Raw genomic sequence first — 22851 nt, forward strand, 5'->3', positions numbered from 1 at the left:
CCCTTTAACTTTCCCTTCATCTGTTCAGAAAGGTCAACTCTAATGAATAACAGGCTACTCCAGATCACGATGACTTTATTTAATTAAGAAGTAACAAACCACACCAAAGCCAGTCAGTGTTCTGGGTGTTATTAAAACACTTTAAAGGGGTGATGTTGTGCACAATTGTTTAGGAACAACGTTGTAAATCACTGTCAAAGTCCAGCAATTCTTCGTGCATGTGCAGTTATGTCCACAAGTAGATCGACACTGCAAATCTTGTAATTAAAGTATTGCATTCATTATTTATGAAGTATGGCTATGAATATGTCTTGGGTTTCATTTGTGGACTCTTGGAACGTTTAAGAAGCTCAAGACCTATGCTTGCTTTAAACTAGTTTTATGTTATTGCTCTTTTTAGTTTCTGCATTTTTATTTCTGTATTGTTAAATTCCTGTAAAGCACTTTGTGATTTTATCTTGAAAGTTGCTATACAAATAAACTTTACTTACTTCATTTCCATCACTCAATAACAACAGCATGGTACTGTATGGAAAACCTGTCTGAAGTAGGCAGTTATCTAAAACTGAGTGATATGCAAAAAGGAGACAAGTGAGGGCAGCCAACAAGACACTCCTGACAAAGATGAAGGAGTTATAAAAACTGGTAGTGTTTTCTGTTGCATCACCAGTTGACTGGATGATGAACCGCTGTCTCAACGAGAAAAATTGATGTAACAATTTGCATAGATTTTTTTATGTTATTTCAACTTTCAGCTGAGTTAAGGCCATACGACTTCTCTAGTTAAGTTGAAATAACTTTAAAAAAATCTATGCAAATTGTTACATCACTTTTTCTCGTTAAGACAGCGATTCATTTTTTAGAGTGTACCTTCTATAAATTCAGGTGTTCGCTGTATGTTTTAGGTGTATGCTTAAAAGTAACAGTGAGGCAAATAAGTATTTGATCCACTGTCTTTTTTTGCAAGTTTTCACACCTACACAGGAAATTTTGCTGAGTAAATTTTGTCATGCTGGAGCCCAGCTGCCCGTATGAGTCTCCACCCAAAGCGATCAAATGGATTAGTGGGATTATTAACCACCAGATGACAAGGTAAAACCTCTTAAATCATTTTGAAGTCAGTTTTAAGCAGAAACGAGGTGATTATCAGTGAACCGCGGCTGATGACGTAAGCACAGTGAAGGTAGGGCGGACAGAGGACCGTATGGTCTGCAACATCGTGTGTTCAATCCAAGTGGTTTTACTCCAATAAGAGTTGATTTTACAGCTGTTTTGAGTTGATTTAGTTCTGTAATAGTGTATAATTGACTCTATTTGGACTGGGATCAAATGCTATTCCAGCAGATTAAATTTTACTCAGCAAAATTTCTTGTGTACAAAGAATGGAGAGGTCTGTAATTTTTATCGTAGGTACACTTCAACTGTGAGAGACAGAATGTAAAAACAACAAAATATCACTGTATGATTTTTAAATAAGTTGCATTTTATTGCATGAATAAGTATTTGATATAATAGAGAAACAGACCTTAATATTTGGTAGAGAATCTTTTGTTTGCAATTACAAATATCGGATGTTTCCAGTATTTCCTGACCAAGTTTGCACACTGCAGCAGGGATTTTGTTCCGCTCCTCCATACAGATCTTCTCCAGATCTTTCAGATTTTGAATTTCAACTCACTCCAAAGATTTTCTATTGAGTTCAGGTCTGGAGACTGGCCAGGCCACTCCAGGACCTTGAAATGCTTCTTACGGAGTCCCTCCTTAGTTGCCCTGGCTCTGTGTTTGGGGTCATTGTCATGCTGGAAGACCCAGCCATGACCCATCTTCAATGCTCTTACTGAGGGAAGGAGGTTGTTCACCAAAATCTCACGATACATGACCCCATCCATCCTCCCTTCAATACGGTGCAGTCGTCCTGTCCCCTCTGCAGAAAAGCACCCCCCAAAAGCAGGGGGACCTTGCTGCCCTGCAGGATTTTAAACAATGACATCGTAGTGTGTTACTAATTTAATCTTTGTGACTGTGGTCCCAGATCTCTTCAGGTCATTGACCAGATTCTCCTGTGTAGTTCTGTGCTTTCTCAGAATCGTCCTTACCCCACGAGGCGAGCTCTTGCATGGAGCCCGAGACTGAGGAAGATTGACAGTCATCTTGTGTTTCTTCCATTTTCTAATAATTACACCAACAGTTGTTGCCTTCTCACCAAGCTGCTTGCCTGTTGTCCTGTAGTCCATCCCAGCCTTGTGCAGGTCTACAGTTTTGTCCCCGGTGTCCTTAGACAGCTCTTTGGTCTTGACCATGGTGGACAGGTTGGCGTGTGGTTGATTGAGTGTGTGAACAGGTGTCTTTTATAAAGGTAACAAGTTCAAACAGGTGCATTTAATACAGGTAAAGAGTGCAGAATAAGAGGGCTTCTTAAAGAAAAATTAACAGGTCTGTGAGAGCCAGAATTCTTGCTGGTTGGTAGGTGTTCAAATACTTATTTCATGCAATAAAATGCAAATTAATTATTTAAAAATTATAGTGTGAGTTGCCTTTTTTATAGTTTCTGTCTCTCACAGTTGAAGTGTACCTACGATAAAAATTACAGACGTCTCCATTCTTTGTAGCTGGGAAAACTTCAAAATCGACAGTGGATCAAATACTTATTTGCCCCACTGTGTACATACATTACATATATATATATATATATATATATATATATATATATATATATATATATATATATATATATATATACACATATCAGGTCTGATTAAATGCTGAGAATGTGGACACAGCTACTGCTTTGGTCATACTGGATTGCACACTGCAGCAAAACTGATACCCCATATTTCCGCAGCCCCCCCCCCCACAGAATACCCCGAGGGACTTGGTCATATGGTTTTCCAAGTTTACAAAACACATGTAGACTGGTTGGTCATACTCTCAAGACTCCTCTATTGTCCTCTAATACATATATCAAAGTGCATATGTAAGCTTTATTTTTTCTACAATAATAATACTAGTAATGACAATAATAACAGACATGGGGTAATCACAATCTGTAATCGCCCTTGATTATAATCATTACAATTTCATGTAATTTGTAAGTCAACTCTATCTACGGTTACAAATAAAGTCACTTTAACCTGAAACTGAACTTAATTTTAATCAAAATAGATCACTGCAATCGGAATTTGATTGTAATCTTTGGAGAAAAATTGTAATTGTGAGAATTATGTCAAGATTACTCTAAAATTAAATTGATTATCTTAAATAGTACATCAACAAATTTGTTCAGAAGATTTCCTTTCCATTAGTGCCAACAATATGTAAGGAATTTAAGGTATTTTTGGTGATCACTTGAAGGTGTTTCAGCATTAACCCTCTAAAAACCCAAATATAGAAAAAGAGTAAAAAAGAAAAAATCAACTATTCAGATCAGTTCAGTGTCACTGGATGCATGTTTGCATGAAAGACAACAAGAAGTTGATGTATTTCTGTCAATAAACATAATTAACAACGCATTTACTTTATTCTTTTGTTAGTAATCACACTTTATGTTGGGAAGGTGTCGTAGCACGGACCCACAACAGGGGGCGCAAATGAACGGACAATGAGTAAGCCAAAAGGTAACAATTTAATGTTGTGACAATACACAACTAAATATACAGAAATTGCAAAGTCAATTAACACCAGGTGACGTGTGGGCAGGCTCGAAGATAGAAGACCCCGACGAGAGAGAGGCCGCGTCCCACACGGCCTCCACCACCAACGGTCTGAAGAACACCGGAGCCGCCAAGTCCCGAGTCCCCAGGTGACCTCTGTCTTCGGCTGTCGAACCTGGTACTGCTGGCAAAAAGCAGAGACAAGATGAATGAGTGTAAGTCCTTACACTCAGTGGTCTACAGTCTGTACACAGTCAGGAGGAGGACCTCCACCTCCGAATCACACACTCGTGCAGCTCCTTGTGTAACCACTTATCTGTAGCGCAGTCGTCGTCGTCACGCCACACGCCAATTCCCCAGATAAGGGCGAACACCACAGGATACCGGCTGCAACAGAAGTTCAGAATTCACTCAACGATATGAGTCAGCAGAGAAGTTACCTCTCGGTAGTCGATTTCTCGGCGGGGAGGTGGAGTTGCAGTCCGGCTTAAGTACTGGTGTAGATGAGTGACAGCTGGTGTGATGAGTGGCAGCTGTCACTTCCTCTGGGTCTGGCGCCCTCTCGTGCTTGGAGCCCGCACTCCAAGCAGGGCGCCCTCTGGTGGTGGTGGGCCAGCAGTACCTCCTCTTCAGCGGCCCACACAACAGGACCCCCCCCTCAACGGGCGCCTCCTGGCGCCCGACCGGGCTTGTCCGGGTGACGTTTGTAGAAATCGGCCAGGATGGCCGGGTCCAGGATGAAGCTCCTCTTCACCCAGGAGCGTTCTTCAGGTCCATACCCCTCCCAGTCCACCAGATATTGGAACCCCCGGCCCTTACGACGGACGTCCAGGAGCCTGCGGACCGTCCAAGCAGGTTCCCCGTCGATGAGCCGGGCAGGAGGCGGCGTGGGTCCAGGTGTACAGAGGGGCGAGGTGTGGTGCGGTTTGAGACGGGACACGTGGAAGACAGGGTGGATCCGCAGCGAAGCCGGGAGACGGAGCTTCACTGCGGCCGGGTTGATGATCTTGAGGATAGGGAATGGTCCAATGTATCTGTCCCTCAACTTCGGGGAGTCCACACAGAGGGGGATATCCTTTGTTGACAGCCACACCTCCTGCCCGGGCTGGTACGTGGGGGCCGGGGACCGTCGGCGGTCCGCATGGGACTTGGCCCTCGTCCGGGCCTTCAACAGGGCAGAGCGGGCGGTCCGCCACACCCGGCGACATTTCCTGAGGTGGGCCTGGACCGAGGGCACACCGACCTCTCCCTCCACCAGCGGGAACAATGGGGGCTGGTACCCCAAACACACCTCAAAAGGGGAGAGGCCGGTAGCAGACGAAACTTGGCTGTTGTGGGCATACTCGATCCAGGCCAGATGGTGACTCCAGGCCGCCGGATGTGCGGAGGTGACACACCGAAGGGCCTGCTCCAACTCCTGGTTGGCCCGCTCTGCCTGGCCGTTGGTCTGTGGGTGGTACCCGGACGAGAGACTCACGGTGGCCCCCAGCTCCTTGCAGAAACTCTTCCACACCTGTGAAGAGAACTGGGGACCACGATCTGAGACGATGTCCGAAGGTATCCCATGCAGCCGCAAGACGTGGTGAACCAGGAGGTCTGCTGTCTCTTGGGCCGTCGGGAGCTTCGGGAGGGCCACGAAGTGGGCCGCCTTGGAGAACCGGTCCACTATCGTGAGGATTACAGTGTTGCCCTGGGACGGCGGGAGGCCCGCGATGAAATCCAGGCTGATGTGAGACCAGGGGCGATGAGGCACTGGCAGGGGTTGGAGGAGGCCCGTCGTCCTCCGATGGTCTGCCTTGCCCCTGGCGCAGATGGTACAGGCCTGGATGTAGTCCCGGACGTCGGTTTCCAGGGACGCCCACCAGAAGCGCTGCTGGACCACTGCCATGGTCCTACGCACTCCGGGATGACAGGAGAGCTTGGACCCGTGACAGAAGTCCAATACGGCAGCTCTAGCTTCTGGTGGGACGTACAGTCTGTCCTTGGGGCCAGTCCCCGGGTCCGGGCTCCTGGTCAGGGCCTCCCGGACGGTCTTCTCCACGTCCCAGGTAAGGGCGGCCACGACAGTGGACTCGGGGATGATGGTCTCGGTGGGGTTCGACAGCCCCGCTTTGGCTTCTTCTTCGTGCACCCGGGACAATGCATCTGATTTTTGGTTCTTGGTCCCGGGGCGATATGTTATCCGGAAGTCAAAGCGCCCGAAGAACAGAGACCAGCGGGCTTGCCTGGGGTTCAGCCGCTTGGCGGTCCGGATGAACTCCAGGTTCCGATGGTCAGTGAAAACCGTGAAGGGCAACGACGCCCCCTCCAGCAGGTGTCTCCACTCTTCAAGAGCCTCCTTCACCGCAAGAAGTTCCCGATTGCCAACGTCATAGTTCCGTTCAGCTGGGGTCAACCTGCGGGAATAAAAGGCACAAGGATGGAGAACTTTATCAGCCTCCACGCTCTGGGACAGCACGGCTCCTATCCCTGAGTCAGAGGCGTCCACTTCTACTACGTACTGGCGATCAGGATCAGGCTGCACCACCACTGGTGCAGTCGAGAACCGGCGTTTCAACTCCTGGAACGCGGCTTCGCACCGATCCGACCAGGTGAAGGGGACTTTTGTGGAGGTCAGGGCAGTCAGGGGGCTAACTACCTGACTGTAACCTTTGATGAACCTCCTGTAAAAATTTGCAAAGCCGAGGAACTGCTGTAGTTTCCTGCGGCTTGTTGGTTGGGGCCAATCTCTCACCGCCGCAACCTTAGCCGGATCAGGGGCGACGGAGTTGGAGGAGATGATGAACCCCAGGAAGGACAAAGAAGTGCGGTGGAACTCGCACTTCTCGCCCTTCACAAACAGCCGGTTCTCCAACAACCGCTGTAGGACCTGACGTACATGCTGGACATGGGTCTCAGGGTCCGGGGAAAAGATGAGTATATCGTCCAGATATACAAAGACGAACCGATGCAGGAAGTCCCGCAAGACGTCATTTACCAAAGCTTGGAACGTCGCGGGGGCATTAGTGAGGCCGAACGGCATGACCAGGTACTCGAAATGACCTAACGGGGTGTTGAATGCCGTCTTCCATTCGTCTCCCTTCCGGATCCGAACCAGGTGGTACGCATTTCTAAGATCCAATTTCGTAAAGATTTGGGCTCCATGCAGGGGCGTGAACACTGAATCCAACAGAGGTAACGGGTATCGGTTGCGAACCGTGATCTCGTTCAGCCCTCTGTAATCAATGCATGGACGGAGTCCGCCATCCTTCTTGCCCACAGAAAAGAAACCAGCACCCATCGGGGAGGTGGAGTTCCGGATCAGTCCGGCAGCTAAGGAGTCCCGGATGTAGGTCTCCATTGATTCGCGTTCCGGACGTGAGAGGTTGTACAACCTACTGGACGGGTACTCAACGCCCGGGACTAAATCGATGGCACAATCATACGGTCGGTGCGGAGGAAGAGTGAGCGCCAGATCTTTGCTGAAAACGTCAGCAAGATCATGGTACTCCTCTGGCACCGCCGATAGATTGGGGGGGACTTTGACCTCCTCATTAGCTGTAGTGCCGGGGGGAACCGAGGATCCTAAACACTCCCGGTGGCAGGTTTCGCTCCACTGCGTCACAACCCCGGACGGCCAATCGACCCGGGGATTGTGCTTCACCATCCATGGAAAACCCAAGATCACTCGGGAGGTAGACGGTGTTACATGGAACACTATCTCCTCCCTGTGATTCCCAGACACAACCAAGGTCACTGGTTGTGTCTGATGTGTGATTAATGGAAGCAGGGTGCCATCTAGTGCTCGCACCTGCACTGGTGCCGGCAGAGCCACCAGAGGGAGCCCTACTTCCTTTGCCCATCTGCTGTCCAGCAGATTCCCTTCTGACCCCGTGTCTATCAGTGCTGGGGCGTGAAGGGTTAACTCCTCACAAAGGATTGTTACTGGGATTCGTGCCGATCTGCGGGGTCTTTCCGCGTGTGTGTTATGGCCCACCCTTAGCCCAGGTTCTAAGGACGGGCGTTGTAGTTTGACCATTCAGGGCAGTCCCTCTGCATGTGCTCACAAGAGCCACAGACAAAACACTCCCCGCGGGCCAGTCTCCTTTGTCTGACATTTAATCTTACTTTGGCCCTGCTCGTGTCCATAGCCTCCTCAGCAGGGGGAGCTGTAGCCCCACGGGGCTCTCTGGCAGTGAAGCGTGGGGACGACGTCACCTTGTCGGAACCGGAAGGGGGAGGGACGGCTCGTGCCCGGTCACGCCCCCCGGCCTGCTCCCGACGATGCTCATTCAAACGGTTGTCTAAGCGTATAACCAAATCGACAAGCCCGTCAAAATCCCGCGGTTCCTCCTTAGCCAGTAGGTGCTCCTTGAGGACCGGTGACAGTCCATTTACAAAGGCGGCGCGGAGCGCGACGTTATTCCAGCCGGACCTCGCTGCCGCGATGCGGAAGTCGACTGCATACTCGGCTGCGCTACGGCGCCCCTGTCTCATCGACAGCAGCACGTTTGAAGCGGTCTCGCCTCTGTTGGGATGATCAAACACTTGTTTGAACTCCCGTACAAACCCAGTATAAGACGTTAGGAGCCGTGAGTTCTGCTCCCAAAGCGCCGTAGCCCATGCGCGTGCCTCTCCTCGAAGCAGATTAATAACATAAGCTACCCGGCTGGCGTCTGACTCGTACATGACAGGGCGCTGTGAAAAGACGAGCGAACACTGCATGAGGAAGTCCGCGCACGTCTCGACACAGCCCCCGTACGGTTCCGGAGGGCTTATGTATGCTTCAGGGGATGGTGGGGGGGTTCGTTGAACGACCAGTGGTACGTCTGATTCAGGCCCAGGACCAGCCAGAGGAGGAGCTGCAGCAGCGCCCTGATCGTGCGCTTCCACCCTGGCGGCGAGAGCCTCCACTCTCCGATTAAGGAGGACATTCTGCTCGGTCACTAAATCCAACCGAGCCGTGAAGGCGGTTAAGATCTGCTGCAGCTCACTCAACACGCCTCCCGCTGACGCCTGCGCCTCCGGCTCTTCCATTGGCCGTTCACGCTCGAGCTGACGCCCCTCGGAATCCATGACGATGGCCGAGAAATCCTGTTGGGAAGGTGTCGTAGCACGGACCCACAACAGGGGGTGCAAATGAACGGACAATGAGTAAGCCAAAAGGTAACAATTTAATGTTGTGACAATACACAACTAAATATACAGAAATTGCAAAGTCAATTAACACCAGGTGACGTGTGGGCAGGCTCGAAGATAGAAGACCCCGACGAGAGAGAGGCCGCGTCCCACACGGCCTCCACCACCAACGGTCTGAAGAACACCGGAGCCGCCAAGTCCCGAGTCCCCAGGTGACCTCTGTCTTCGGCTGTCGAACCTGGTACTGCTGGCAAAAAGCAGAGACAAGATGAATGAGTGTAAGTCCTTACACTCAGTGGTCTACAGTCTGTACACAGTCAGGAGGAGGACCTCCACCTCCGAATCACACACTCGTGCAGCTCCTTGTGTAACCACTTATCTGTAGCGCAGTCGTCGTCGTCACGCCACACGCCAATTCCCCAGATAAGGGCGAACACCACAGGATACCGGCTGCAACAGAAGTTCAGAATTCACTCAACGATATGAGTCAGCAGAGAAGTTACCTCTCGGTAGTCGATTTCTCGGCGGGGAGGTGGAGTTGCAGTCCGGCTTAAGTACTGGTGTAGATGAGTGACAGCTGGTGTGATGAGTGGCAGCTGTCACTTCCTCTGGGTCTGGTGGTGGTGTGCCAGCAGTACCTCCTCTTCAGCGGCCCACACAACACTTTAACTGGAATCATTGAAATGTAATCATAATTTAATTGTAATCTAACTTTCTATCTGTAATTGTAATCATAGAATAGCAAACAAAAAAAAATGTAATTGCAGTCATTACAATTTGCCCCATGTCTGAATAATAATTTCTTTGTTGGCGTACTGGCCAGTAGAATGCTACACAAGCTCAGTTGCAAGTGATTATGCAATATTAAAATTATTGTAAAACACAATACTTTAATTTATGTTATCCTTAAAATAGTTTTGAGGTCCCTCAATTTATACTCTGGTCCTATTTAAATACTGAAGAATCACACGTAAATATAACCCAGTTTTCATATTGATTGTCATCAAAGTTGAAATTCTTCGCACTTTTAATTTATTTGTGAATATGTCATTTTTAATGAGTTTATGATGAATTAAGTCTGCCTAAAACGTTTGCACAGTACTATATATATATATATATATATATATATATATATATATATATATATATATTTTCACAGCTCTACACTTTTTCCCCATTTTGTTATGTTACAGCCTTATTCCAAAATGGATGAAACAATTTTTTTCGCTCAAAATTCTACAAAAAATACCCCATAATGACAGTTTGAAAAAGTTTTTTTTTTTTTTTTTTTTTTTTTGCAAATTATTAAAGGAAAAAAGCTTAAGAAATCATATGTATTTAAGTAGTCAGAGCCTTTGCCATGAAGCTCAAAAACAGTTCAGATGCATCCTGTTTCCACTGATCATCCTTGAGATGTTTGTACAGTTTAAATGGAGTCGACCTGGGATGAATTTAGTTGATTGGACATGAATTGGAAAGGCACACACCTGTCTACATATGAGGTCTCACAGTTGACAGTCCATATCAGAGCACAAACCAAGCATGAAGTCAAAGGAATTGTCTGTAGACCTCTCAGACAGGATTGTCTCAAGGCACAAATCTGGTCAAGGGTACAGAAACATTTCTGCTGCTTTGAAGGTCCCAATGAGCACAGTGGCCTCCATCATCCAAAAATGGAAGAAGTTCAGATCCACCAGGACTCCTACTAGAGCTGGTCGCCTGTCTAAACTGAGCAATCAGGGGAGAAGGGCCATAGTCAGGGAGGTGACCAAGATGTAGAGTCAAGTAGAGTGGCCAGACGGAAGCTACTCCTTAGTAAAAGGCACATGGCAGCCCACCTGGAGTTTGCCAAAAGGCACCTAAAGGACTCTCAGATCCTCAGAAACAAAATTCTCTGGTCTGATGAGACAAAGATTGAACTCTTTGCCATGAATGGCAGGCGTTGTGTTTGGTGGAAACCAGGCACTGCTCATCACCTAGCCAGTACAATCCCTGCAGTGAAGCATGGTGGTGGCAGCATCATGCTGTGGGGATGTTTTCAGTGGCAGGAACTGGGAGACTAGTCAGGATTGAGGGAAAGATGAATGCAGCAATGTACAGAGACATCCTGGATGAAAAGCTGCCCCAAAGTGCTCTTGACCTCAGACTGGGGGAACGGTTCATCTTTCAGCAGGACAATGACCCTAAGCACACAGCCAAGAAAAATAAGCTTTTTTCATGTTGTCATATGTGGTGCTGTCTGTTGAATTTTGAAGAAACAAAAAATTAATTTACTCCATTTTGAAATAAGGCTAAAACGACAAAATGTGAAAAAAGTGAAGTGCACTGTAGCGTACAAAACAAAATGATCTACAGTCTGTCAATCATTTTGTTATATTAAAATCTTTGCCTGCTGCACTCCAACATGAAGCTGTGACTTGTGATACATCAAGCACACTGCCTAATGTGCAGTTTATTCATTCACAGACACAGAAGTGTATAACTTTCAGAGTTGAGATTGGTGTCTTCTGGCATGGTCACTCAATTTCTGAAAACTACCCAAGTTTACCATATAATACAAGTCTGCGGTCCCCTGCTGCAGCTGTTGCCCCCGCGACCCGAACCCAGAAAAGTGGTTGATGATGAGTGAGTGAGTGAGATGACAACACTGTATTTCTTGACTGAAGTTAATGAAACCCAAAACATATTCAGTGACTTGGAAATGTTCATGTATCTATCTCCTGACTTATCAAAACAAATCTGGCTGTAAAAGTGATGATTTGTTTTTACAATAATACTGAGTTTGTTCCATTACTTATGGACTGTGGATTTTTTTTTTTTTTTTTTTTTTTTTTTTTAAGAATAACGTAAAACAACATCCAGTTTGACCTTGTCACTGCAACAAGTGGAAAAAGTTGAGATTTTCAAACCTCTGATGGCACATACATTACAGTGTACGGGTGCTGCACACAGCCAGCGGTCGAGGAATATTCAGTCATCCCCTCATTAAAAACAACGTAACATCAGTTTTACCATCTGTTACTATAACCACCATGAATGCAGCAAACAACTCAGTTTTGCTTTTCACAGAAGACTAATGTAAAAAAAAAAGGAAATATTTGCGCTGTTGGATAGATATGCCCACTGAGCTGTTGTGTGACACTCATCAGTGGGTGTGGCAAGCAGCAGATTTTTCCATTTAAAACTACAAGCATACACACAGGTCATTTCTTCACAAATTGAAGTTTTGTTCTTTTGAATGAGTATTTTTAGATAGAATATTTGACAGCTATCTGCTTACTGATAAAGTGCATAATATACACTTGTAATGTTGTTGACCCATGGTTATTGGTTTTCAGTCTAATTTCAGTGGTAACCCCTTTAAATTTCAGCTGAGCACAGAGTTGTATCAGTGCATTTCTGCTAATTAATGCCCCATTTATCTGTGTCATCGCTTAAATGTATGCCATAGTGTGAGGCAATAATGTGAGGCATTATTGTAAAGGGCTTTGAGCGTCTGATGCAGATGGAAAAGTGCTATATGAATGCAGTCCATTTGCCGTTTACCATAGGTGTGCTTTTGTATCATTGAAGTCTCACTGATAACAAAATCCATTACTGCAACACTCGCTGGTGAAAGAAGTGTTCAAATATTTGTCTACATGTTCACCAAAAATGTAAGAATACTCCATTATAAGTAAAGCATAAATAAATCCATAGAAATCTCAGATGTATTAGAGAAATAAAATGCAGGGATGCAGCAAAGATCTTCTCTGGAGGGTGGCTCCAAACCATCCAATGAGCTGTACTTCTACACATATTCCAAATGACTTAAGTGTTATTGCATAAGAAATAATAGGGCTTTTAATCAGGAGAGCACATACACATTTTGGCTTTCTTCTTCAGGCACACAATCTTGTACCACAAGCCTTTTTCCATTTGCACATGCTTTCCAAACAGTTTTTTTTTTTCCAATAGCTCACCAGAACTCCTGCAATATCCATCAGTCTTTGTACTTTAGAGACAAAGGTGTGATACATGAATATATTTTCTAACCTGTTCAGCATTTCCCTCTGTCACTGCTTCACAACCTTTTGGCTCAAGTAACACCTTTTTGGTGAGGTGTCTGTACGTTATACAGTGAGCACCTGTCTGTTACAGTGCTAAAGCAGATGTCATTCATGACATTTTAACTTAAAAAGGTAGTTTGTGAAATTGAAGGTCAGATCATTTTTGTAATGATTCGACTCTCACATCTATTCATATCATAATCAAAAACCAGTGTGGGTTTGTACTGAACAACAGGTACACGTAGTCTGCACTAACCCATGGCTTCCTGGGCAAATGTTTATAAAATTATTACTGACAAATGACACTTTTCTGTAGAAGGCTTTTACGAAGTACAGTTCAGTGATTTTGACCGTTGACCCCCAAAATCCTTTTGGCCTCTTGGAGTCACCATGCCAAACACACATACCAAGTTTAGTGACAATCAGGCAATTAGGAAAGAAGTTATTGCGTTAACAAGATTTGTACATAGTATGTGCGTTGTCTTGACCTTTGACCCCTAACTCAATACACTTCTTGGAGTCACTATGCTAATGCATATACCAAGTCTGGTGACAGCTGAACCTTAGCCCACTGGCTCTTCAGATTGAAATATGAACTAGGTCAATTCTTGTTTTCTCACATTTTATTTTGAACATAACCTCTCACCAGCTACAGTTTTGAACCACACATTCTGTTAGCAGTAACAAAAATAGCTTTATAAGTAAGTGTACATTACCTAAAACATATTGTGTAGGTAACAAAACAACTTTGTTAGCATTCACAGCGCTGCCAGTGCACCTGCCTTGCAAAGGGGAGGTCCCTGGTTCAAAGTCATCTACGCACCTCTTTTATATTTTATGTTGTCGAACACCTTTTTCCCCCACAAGAGACGTGTCGCTCGTCACAAGTTCAAAGGTCACATGTGTTGTCTATGCAGTGGTGGGCACAGCTAACTGAAAAGTTAGCTCCGTAAAACATCCAAGTTAACTTTTATAACGCTAAACCAATAAACTGCTAAAAAAAATTAGCGGACCGCTAACTGGTAACTTTTAGTATTGACTCGGTCGCGGCCACATCTGTCAGATATTGTTTTGAGTTTAACCACCACAGGGGGCCTGCAGGATCACAAACACAAAATGAACACACCAAAAATGAATTTAAAAAATTAAACTACAAACATGATCATTATCTTTATAAAAAGCAGTAAATCGCACTATTAATAGTCACAGTTTATCTCATTATTATATTTATAAACACAGGAATAGTTCACCCGTGTTGCGTTCAACTCCACTGGTAAAATCTACACCTCATCCGTCACACTGAGCTTCCCCACCAAAGAAAACCCACGTAAGTTTTGTCTTTACATAAAAATACAACAATAAGTGTTTTTTCACTTTAAAAAGTAATGATTTACATGTACATGCTGTCTTCAAACCAGAACTGTCAATTTACGCTACAGGAGCTCATCTTGACAGAACATCGGCCTGACTGTTGCAGACACACAACAGACAGGAACAAACATGTATGATTTTAGGGTTTACAAATGTTTTTGACCATTAAGCTTTACTCACTTTACCAGCAAAATAAAAATGTTAGCAGACTGAAAGTTAGCAGGAACTAAATTTAGCGGAAGCTAAGTGGTCCACTGATGGTTTTCAGTTAGCTCAAAAGCTAATCCGCTAACAAAAAAGTTAGCTTTGCTAATTAGCGGTTATCGGATTCGCAGAACTGCGCCCACCACTGTGTATATGGCATAAAAAGATTAAACACTGTGTTGTTTGAATTGTCCAAAGACACCCTCTTGGCCCTTTCTGGAATGTCTTTGGACATCAATCATGCTGATCAGCCCCGGTTTATCTTCTGCTTTTTGTCTTTGTTGAATCATGTAAACTAGAGAGTAGCCAAGTTTCTAATTCAGTTGAAAAGTTTTACTTTCTGGAACATCTTGCAGATACAGATTCTTTATTGTCATTGTAACAAGTATAACGAAAGGTAAGGTGAAAGCCTTCCAGTGCAAATATAAACCTGAGCAAACCATGCGCAGACTTGAAAGGTCTGGAGAAGAAAAGAAACTAAACATAAAATTTAACAAAATGGAAAAGGTATGCCCGGAAAACAGAAAAAGAAGAAAAAATCTAAGTACTGTACGTAGAAGCAAAAACGAGATTACATATAAAAAAAAAAAAGTAGCGAAGCTTGAATCTTCGACTGGACTGGGTTTTTTTTCTCAGCTAAATTTCTTGCTCTGGTAGTCTGACTTCTGTCTGACCCTTGTCGAGAAGAACAAACAGAAGCCACAAAAGCTGGAGTTTTAAACCTAACCAGACGCCTCCTACCGAGAGGCAGACTGCTATTAGCAGATGACTAAACAATTGCTTTAATTAGCACCTATTGTGCTCTAGTTAGCACCCTCCTAATGACAGGGAAGCTGTCCCTCCTAACGATGGGACTGACGCCTCTCCTGATGGCGTGAATGACTCATTACCATGAACAAAAGACTGAAACTGCTTTGATCTGAGTACCCCATTGTAAACAGGGGACAAAGCATGTCTCAGACCCCCTCCCCGTTTAAGGCTGGGTCTCAACTGTTTCACATAGAATGCCTCTTTCACCCCTCTCTCAAACCATTTCTTCTCTCAGGCTAAGATTTTAACTTCCTTGTTCTCAAACGTGTGGTTAGTGTCTTTAAGGTGGAGATGAACTGCAGACTGAGGTCCACTGGCGCCCTCTCTGCGATGATGGTATAGCCTTTTGTGTAAAGGTTGCTTAGTCTCACCTATGTAGTGTTCGTTACAGTCGAAGATTCAAGCTTCTCTACTATGGAAACCACCTGGACAACTGAGAGCCTACACAGAAACATATAAAAAAAGAGAAAAGTATGTACAAAACTGTGGATATTTCAGTGGCAGTGGATATTGCACATAAACAAATATTGTACTCATTTCATGTGTTGCATGTGACATGGCTATTTGGTTCCAGTAGCATTAATAGCTTCAACAGCAGTTGGGTAAAAACTGTTTTTCAGTCTATTTGTACTTGCTGGTCCTGTACTGTCTGCCTGATGGCAGTAGCTCAAACAGGGAGTGGCCAGGATGGGATGAATCATTTTGGATGGTGTTGGCTCTACTGAAACAGTAAGAGCCATGAACGTGTGGGTAAAGGGACCTTTGCCATTTTTCTTTCATAAAATGTCAAATATACAAACATTTTATACTCATTTAGAAGATTAACATTTAGAAACGTTCACTGACATAATGGCTGGGGGGGGGGGGGGTTGCTGCAGACAGAAGTGTGTAGGTTCTAAAATACATTTCATTAGACACGATGAGTAAATCTAATACACAGTATTTATATCAGGCCACCATAATAAACAATGATGATCCTTCAGACAGGCATGGACTTGTATAGTCTGTGGAAATATGCTGCTCTGTTGCATTTCAGTTGTGTCTCTGATCTTGTCCTCTCACACTCTCTCCCACACACCTGCACTCGATCCCACAGGTGTTCAGGCTGGCTTGTGTCCATGAAACCCCCCCATCTGTCATTCACGCTTCACTTGCAAACAAATATTTTAATGGACAGGGGACGAGTGAGGCAGCTTAATTTCCATCAGGGTTACGCTCATGACTGACGCTTTGTAGTATGTCAACGTTCAGGAAAACAGGCCTTTGAACACAACAGAATGAATTCCTTTCACTTGTGTGCAACAACGCGTCTGCTCCCTCTGCTGAGAAACTATTGCTGTGACGGAGATGCATGAAGCAAAGTTTGCTTTATATGAATATGTGCAACAGCAGTTGTGTTCAGACACATAAAGTGCAAAACTCACCTGTTAGCAATAAGACAGAGCTCCAGTCCAGAAATGGCATTCCATTGCATTCCACAGATTCTGCTTCACCAGGGGGGCTGGATCAACGTGCACACAGGCTCACACAAACAACCCCTCTCGCTCTCCTAGCAAGCCCACGCAGCAACACACAAGTGATCCATCACACACAAAACAACCTTGTCAAACACGTATGAACATACAAGTGACCTTTGTGACACAGAAATGTTAACACACATTCACCCAGTACACCAAAAACACACCTCCCTCAAGCACACGCTATCGTTTACGCATTACAACCAGAAAGGAGCATCTCTCCATGGCCGTGCACAGAATCTTAAAAAAAAAAGTGCAATTCACAAATAACAAAAACTGGCCCTACACTTACAATAGTGTTCAGAATAATAGTAGTGCTATGTGACTAAAAAGATTAATCCAGGTTTTGAGTATATTTCTTATTGATTCTCACAAATCCAACAAGACCAAGCGTTCATGATATGCACACTCTTAAGGCTATGAAATTGGGCTATTAGTAAAAAAACATAGAAAAGGGGGTGTTCACAATAAGTGAAGTAGTGTGGCATTCAGTCAGTGAGTTTGTCAATTTTGTGGAACAAGCAGGTGTGAATCAGTTTTCCCCTATTTAAGGATGAAGCCAGCACCTGTTGAATATGCTTTTCTCTTTGAAAGCCTGAGGAAAATGGGACGTTCAAGACATGTTCAGAAGAACAGCGTAGTTTGATTAAAAAGTTGATTGGAGAGGGGAAAACTTATACGCAGGTGCAAAAAATTATAGTCTGTTCATCTACAATGATCTCCAATGCTTTAAAATGGACAAAAAACCAGAGACGCCTGGAAGAAAACGGAAAACAACCATCAAAATGGATAGAAGAATAACCAGAATAGCAAAGGCTCACCCATTAATCAGCTCCAGGATGATCAAAGACAGTCTGGAGTTACCTGTAAGTGCTGTGACAGTTAGAAGATGCCTGTGTGAAGCTAATTTATTTGCAAGAATCCCCCGCAAAGGGACTTTGAGAACACATCAACTGGCCTAAAGAGAAATGGAGGAATATTTTGTGGACTGATGAGAGTAAAATTGTTCTTTTTGGGTCCAAGGGCCGCAGACACTTTGTGAGACAACCCCCAAACTCTGAATTCAAGCCACAGTTCACAGTGAAGACAGTGAAGCATGGTGGTGCAAGCATCATGATATGGGCATGTTTCTCCTACTATGGTGTTGGGCCTATATATCGCATACCAGGTATCATGGATCAGTTTGGATATGTCAAAATACTTGAAGAGGTCATGATGCCTTATGCTGAAGAGGACATGACCTTGAAATGGGTGTTTCAACAAGACAATGACCCCAAGCACACTAGTAAACCAGCAAAATCTTGGTTCCAAACCAACAAAATTAATGCCTCGCAGATGTGAAGAAATCATGAATAACTGTGGTTATACAACTAAATACTAGTTTAGTGAGTCACAGGATTGCTAAAAAAGCAGTTTGAACATAATAGTTTTGAGTTTGTAGTGTCAACAGCAGATGCTACTATTATTGTGAACACCCCCTTTTCTACTTTTTTTTTTTACTAATAGCCCAATTTCATAGCCTTAAGAGTGTGCATATCATGAATGCTTGGTCTTGTTGGATTTGTGAGAATCTACTGAATCTACTGGTACCTTGTTTCCCATGTAACAATAAGAAATATACTCAAAACCTGGATTAATCTTTTTAGTCACATAGCACTACTATTATTCTGAACACTACTGCACATATATTCTTGCCATAAAACTTATGTTAAGACATCTTTTTTATTTTTCAGTGTCTTGCGCACCAACTTCTTTAATCCAAGCGTGTTTTCTCCATCCCATCATTCTCCCACTTTTACAGGGCTGCAGATGCTGAGCCTGGCCTTCATTCTGAAACAGCAGGAGCTCCGGTCTCCAAGCTCATTAACACAAAAAAATTACTTCCCACCCCCCAGTCCACATTTTGTTCTGTACAAACATACACACAAACCCAGAGAGAGAATAGCCATCTCTTTTGTATTATTGTTATTAAATATGTTAACTGCCTTTGGAATACTTTTGGTTAATGTGGTGCGTTTTTGACTGGATATTAGTGTCAGGACAGATAAGAGCAGCAAAACCATAAGGACGACACAAAACAGGAAGAGGGAGGTCTGACATCTTCATCTTTAATCCTTCATTACTGGCCCTGAAAAACACAGAACAGTCATGTTACGTGTCGTGTTAATGCGCCGCAGAGAGCTTATAAACACATTTTGCCCTCTGGGTTCACCATGCAGCTGTGAATCAGGCACAGTGACCTGAAGTCATGCCGGCAGTTGGAGTGTCCCATACCCAGTCTGAAACCCCACCTGAAGGAGATGGGCCACGTGCGCCCTGGAGACGGAGGGAGAGAAAGAGAAAATAATCAAAAATTCATGGATTTTAAAGTCCTATTTAAGTTTTAAACACACACAGCCTTTATTTATTTCCCACAAAACAATCAACACTTACGTTCAAAGAAAAGAATGGAGAACACAATGGCCACACCAAAACTAGTTATTGCAAAATTAAAAAAAAAAAAACAACATCCAAGATGACATTAAATGCACTGTTCAAAAGCTGCAGGCAAATTTAAGATTGTTGCCATTTTTTAAACACATAAATGCAAAAAAAAAAAAAAAAAAAAAAAAAACGGTAATGAACAGCTACTATTTATTACTACATTTCTTTCTGATGCTCTCTTGCATTTCATAGTAAAATTAGTTGTGTTTAAACAGTGTTTGCAACTGAAGATGTTGTGGCCAGCCTTTTGGCGGCCTCTTTCCCCTTCCCTTTTTAACCACTTGTGTGTAATTTGTCTGTTTTCCAGGTGGCGCGCTGCAGAGCTGAGGAACACCTGCTGCTCATCAGCTACTCGCACCTGAGGCTCATCAGGAGTGGATTACTTAAACCCCAGCTTTGAGCTCAGTCACTGCCGGATTCTACACTTGTCTCTCCATGAGAAATCCATGACCTTGTCTACGCTGATGCTTCCATGCGCTCTGACATCTGAGCTTTCCACAGCTCATCTCAAGGTAACCTGGCCACTCTGCACTACGCCACTTTGGAACTCTCTGGCTCTCAGCTACAGAGCACATAGCTCTGCCACGCTTCAGTTATGTTCCTGCATGTCTTTGAGATCCCGTTCTTACGCTGCTCCTGTTTGTGACTTTGCATGACTAAGAACTTTTTCCAAGAACTAATACCAAGAACTATTTCCAAGAACTGTATGAACTCTGATTTTGAACCGCTAAGAACTTTCCAAATCGTTTCTAAAAGTAAAGTCCTGCTGAATTGTAACTGCGTCAGAAGACGTGCAGTACCTGACCTCTGACCTCTGAAGATATTCATGAACTGTGAACATTGTTGTTTTAAGCCTTCAGTGAACTGTCTGTTGTTAAAGGCTTCAGTCTTACAAGTGCAATCACTCACCTCTGCTCTCCTCCGTTCCTAGTTCCTGTTCTCGGCTCTGTGTGTCCCACCTGTCCCTGGCTCCAGTTCCATATACTCCAGGATTTCAGTACTCTTACAAGACTGGCTCGGGAGCTCTGTAATTTCTACCGCTACAAGTGGGCTGTCTCTCCACTCTGCAGGCAGCCCCAGCGCAGCATTATTATTTTCTTATTTATTGTAAATAAATATCTATCTTTTCATTCACAACTAGTTCTGTTCCTTGCTCCGAGCATATGAGTTCATCATCTGTACCGGTTCCGTCCCATCCGGACCTCTAACCATAACAGAAGAGTTCCTATGCAAAAAATTAATTAATCTAAATTTGCTATTTTAATGAATTTGTTTTGTTAATGCTTGAGTCCAGATTTTTTTAATATCTTAGGCTGAGCATTTTTTTTTGGGGGGGGGGGGGGGGTGCAAATTCATTCAAACAGACAAATTTATTCAAATCCACAGACATTTAAATAATAAAGTTAAAATGCATGGACTGATAACATCCTCCAGTCAATTCAGCAGTGCTGAATGAGTTTGTTTCAGCAAAGTGACAGAGTAGGACGGAGCCTGAGTGATACCGAGGCAAAATTGCTTCAATCACACCGGATGGGAAAAGAAATTAATTCTCAAAAAAAACAGCAAAATCATAATGTTCAAGAAAGAAAAGATAAAAAGGGGAGAAAGACCATTAAACCTGAACTAGGAGTGAAAAGTGTGCATGAAGCAGGAGGCTGGAGCTTAAGAAGCAGTGTGACAGTCAGTTGACACAGAAGGTGAAGAATCAACTCCAGCTACAGATGGATTCGGAAGAAGAATGCGTTTATTCACTTAACTTCACCTCACTGCATGCAGGCCACGCCACACCCAAGTGCAGGCTAGCCAGCACAGAAAAGAAATTAAAAAAAGAAAGCAGCCATTTGGGGCCCCCTGACTCCTAATTGGATTCAGAGAGCTATGCAGCATGACCGATTGGCCTAAACCCTCCGACTGTTCTCTATTACACAACTTAGAAATGTCAAACAAGAGCACAGATCATCATGGATGTCTTCAATATCAATACACATCAACAAAGTCATTGTCTTTTCTTTCCAGTTCAGGAAAATATTTACTCAAATTTAAGATTCTCCTTCTTTCATGGCCTCATTGTTTGTTTTCAGTGGAGCCAGGACCTTATGGAGCCTTTGATTTTCCACTGACAGTAATACAGTAATAGCATTGGCAAAATATGAGATCAGATCAACATCTCGTCTTGGCTCTCTTTTTCTTCATCTGGACTTTTCCAAGATGAATGGATTATAACAAAAACATTTGAGTTGGAGAAGAATGAAAAGTTCATGTAATAACCCACAGGCCTGGAAATACTCAGCAGGTTCTGACTGCCAGCATTATGGAGTGCAGAGTAGGTTTCTTCATTTATTTACTAGTTCAAGCATTTCCTGCAAACTGCACCATTTTAGACATTAAAACCATAATATTATAGTGAATTATATAATGGCTGAGTGGATCCTTGTCATTTGATTGGTGGTTTGTATGTCAAGTGACATGGATTATTTGTACCATTTGCCATTGTGTTTCATTGACCGTGCAATAGTTCTTTTTAGCATGCAATTTTGGTGCTATATGAAATGTTTTATTGCATGCCCAACCACCTCAAGCGCTCACACTACCAGGGGTGGCATTCAACTAAATGTGGTGGAGTTTGTTTTGCTGGCGGATGAAGATTTGAAGGAGCTAATTGACGCTGCTAATTCTTCTAACACACACACACACAAATCCATGACACTGTAAGCCTTATGGAGGCATGAAGAGCTGTTATGAAGTTTGGATGAAAGCTGAACAAATTTCTGACACAATTTTTCGCTGGAGTGAGGAAAGCAGACGGCAGTCTGTACATGAAGTCAGTGGACAGTATCATGGACTACTGAGAACAATTTTGGACTCCTACTTAAAGTCCGTGTTGGACTGTTAAGTACCAGTGACACACACCATCATGTAAGTCGCTTTTCTGTTGTTTATAAATTAATAAAATATCAAATGACAAGGATATATTTTTGCTGTTATATAAAACAAATAATGTTTTACCATTCTTTCAATGGAACAAATATTTAATTCTGTGAAATATTTCACCTCATGCAATATTTGTACCATTGAACTAATAAACATTCAATATTTGTATAATGTGCAATATTCACTGCCACTGAAATATCCACACTTTTGTACATATGTTTATCTTTTTTATATGCAGTCTCTTTTTTGCTACTATTTACTTTTATTTTTTTTTATTTTTTATTTTTTTTTTTAATTCAACAAGACATTGAATGGCATGTTCCATCTTCCACCGAATTAAATATTCATCCCATTGAAAGAATGGAAAAACATTCATTATTTGTATACTGACATACTGAATTAATTACAGGGATTGTTTTACAACTTCTCATCTTTCAGCATGTAACCAGGAACGAGTTGATGTTTTAGGAACTGTACAACCTTTATCCCAATAAAAACTTCAGACAGCGTATAGGCCGGTTTGTGCCATTCTGCAAACCTCAATAAGGCCTTGTGCAGAAATCCCCTGATGTCTAATAGCCTGTGGAAGTAAAATGTAGTCTTTTGCAATTAGCAAAGACTGAAAGGCTTTAATGTTGAGGTGACATACAAACACACTGGACAGTTCAACTTCACTTTGACTATTTACTTTCACAAATATTAAGGTCATGCCAAAGA

At 43.6% G+C, this 22851-nt stretch overlaps 1 long non-coding RNA gene across 1 annotated transcript; it reads right to left on the reverse strand.

Moving 5' to 3' along the window:
- Positions 1-1225: 1225 nt before the first annotated feature.
- On the reverse strand, positions 1226-22178 carry LOC117506890. Its single transcript, XR_004559568.1, has 3 exons — positions 22167-22178; positions 12839-12845; positions 1226-1355 (listed from the first exon to the last, which is right to left on the reverse strand). It is a non-coding gene; the product is annotated as an uncharacterized LOC117506890 (long non-coding RNA).
- Positions 22179-22851: the final 673 nt, after the last annotated feature.

Source organism: Thalassophryne amazonica, chromosome 3 (assembly GCF_902500255.1).
Source record: "Thalassophryne amazonica chromosome 3, fThaAma1.1, whole genome shotgun sequence".
Classification (NCBI taxonomy): Eukaryota; Metazoa; Chordata; class Actinopteri; order Batrachoidiformes; family Batrachoididae; genus Thalassophryne; species Thalassophryne amazonica.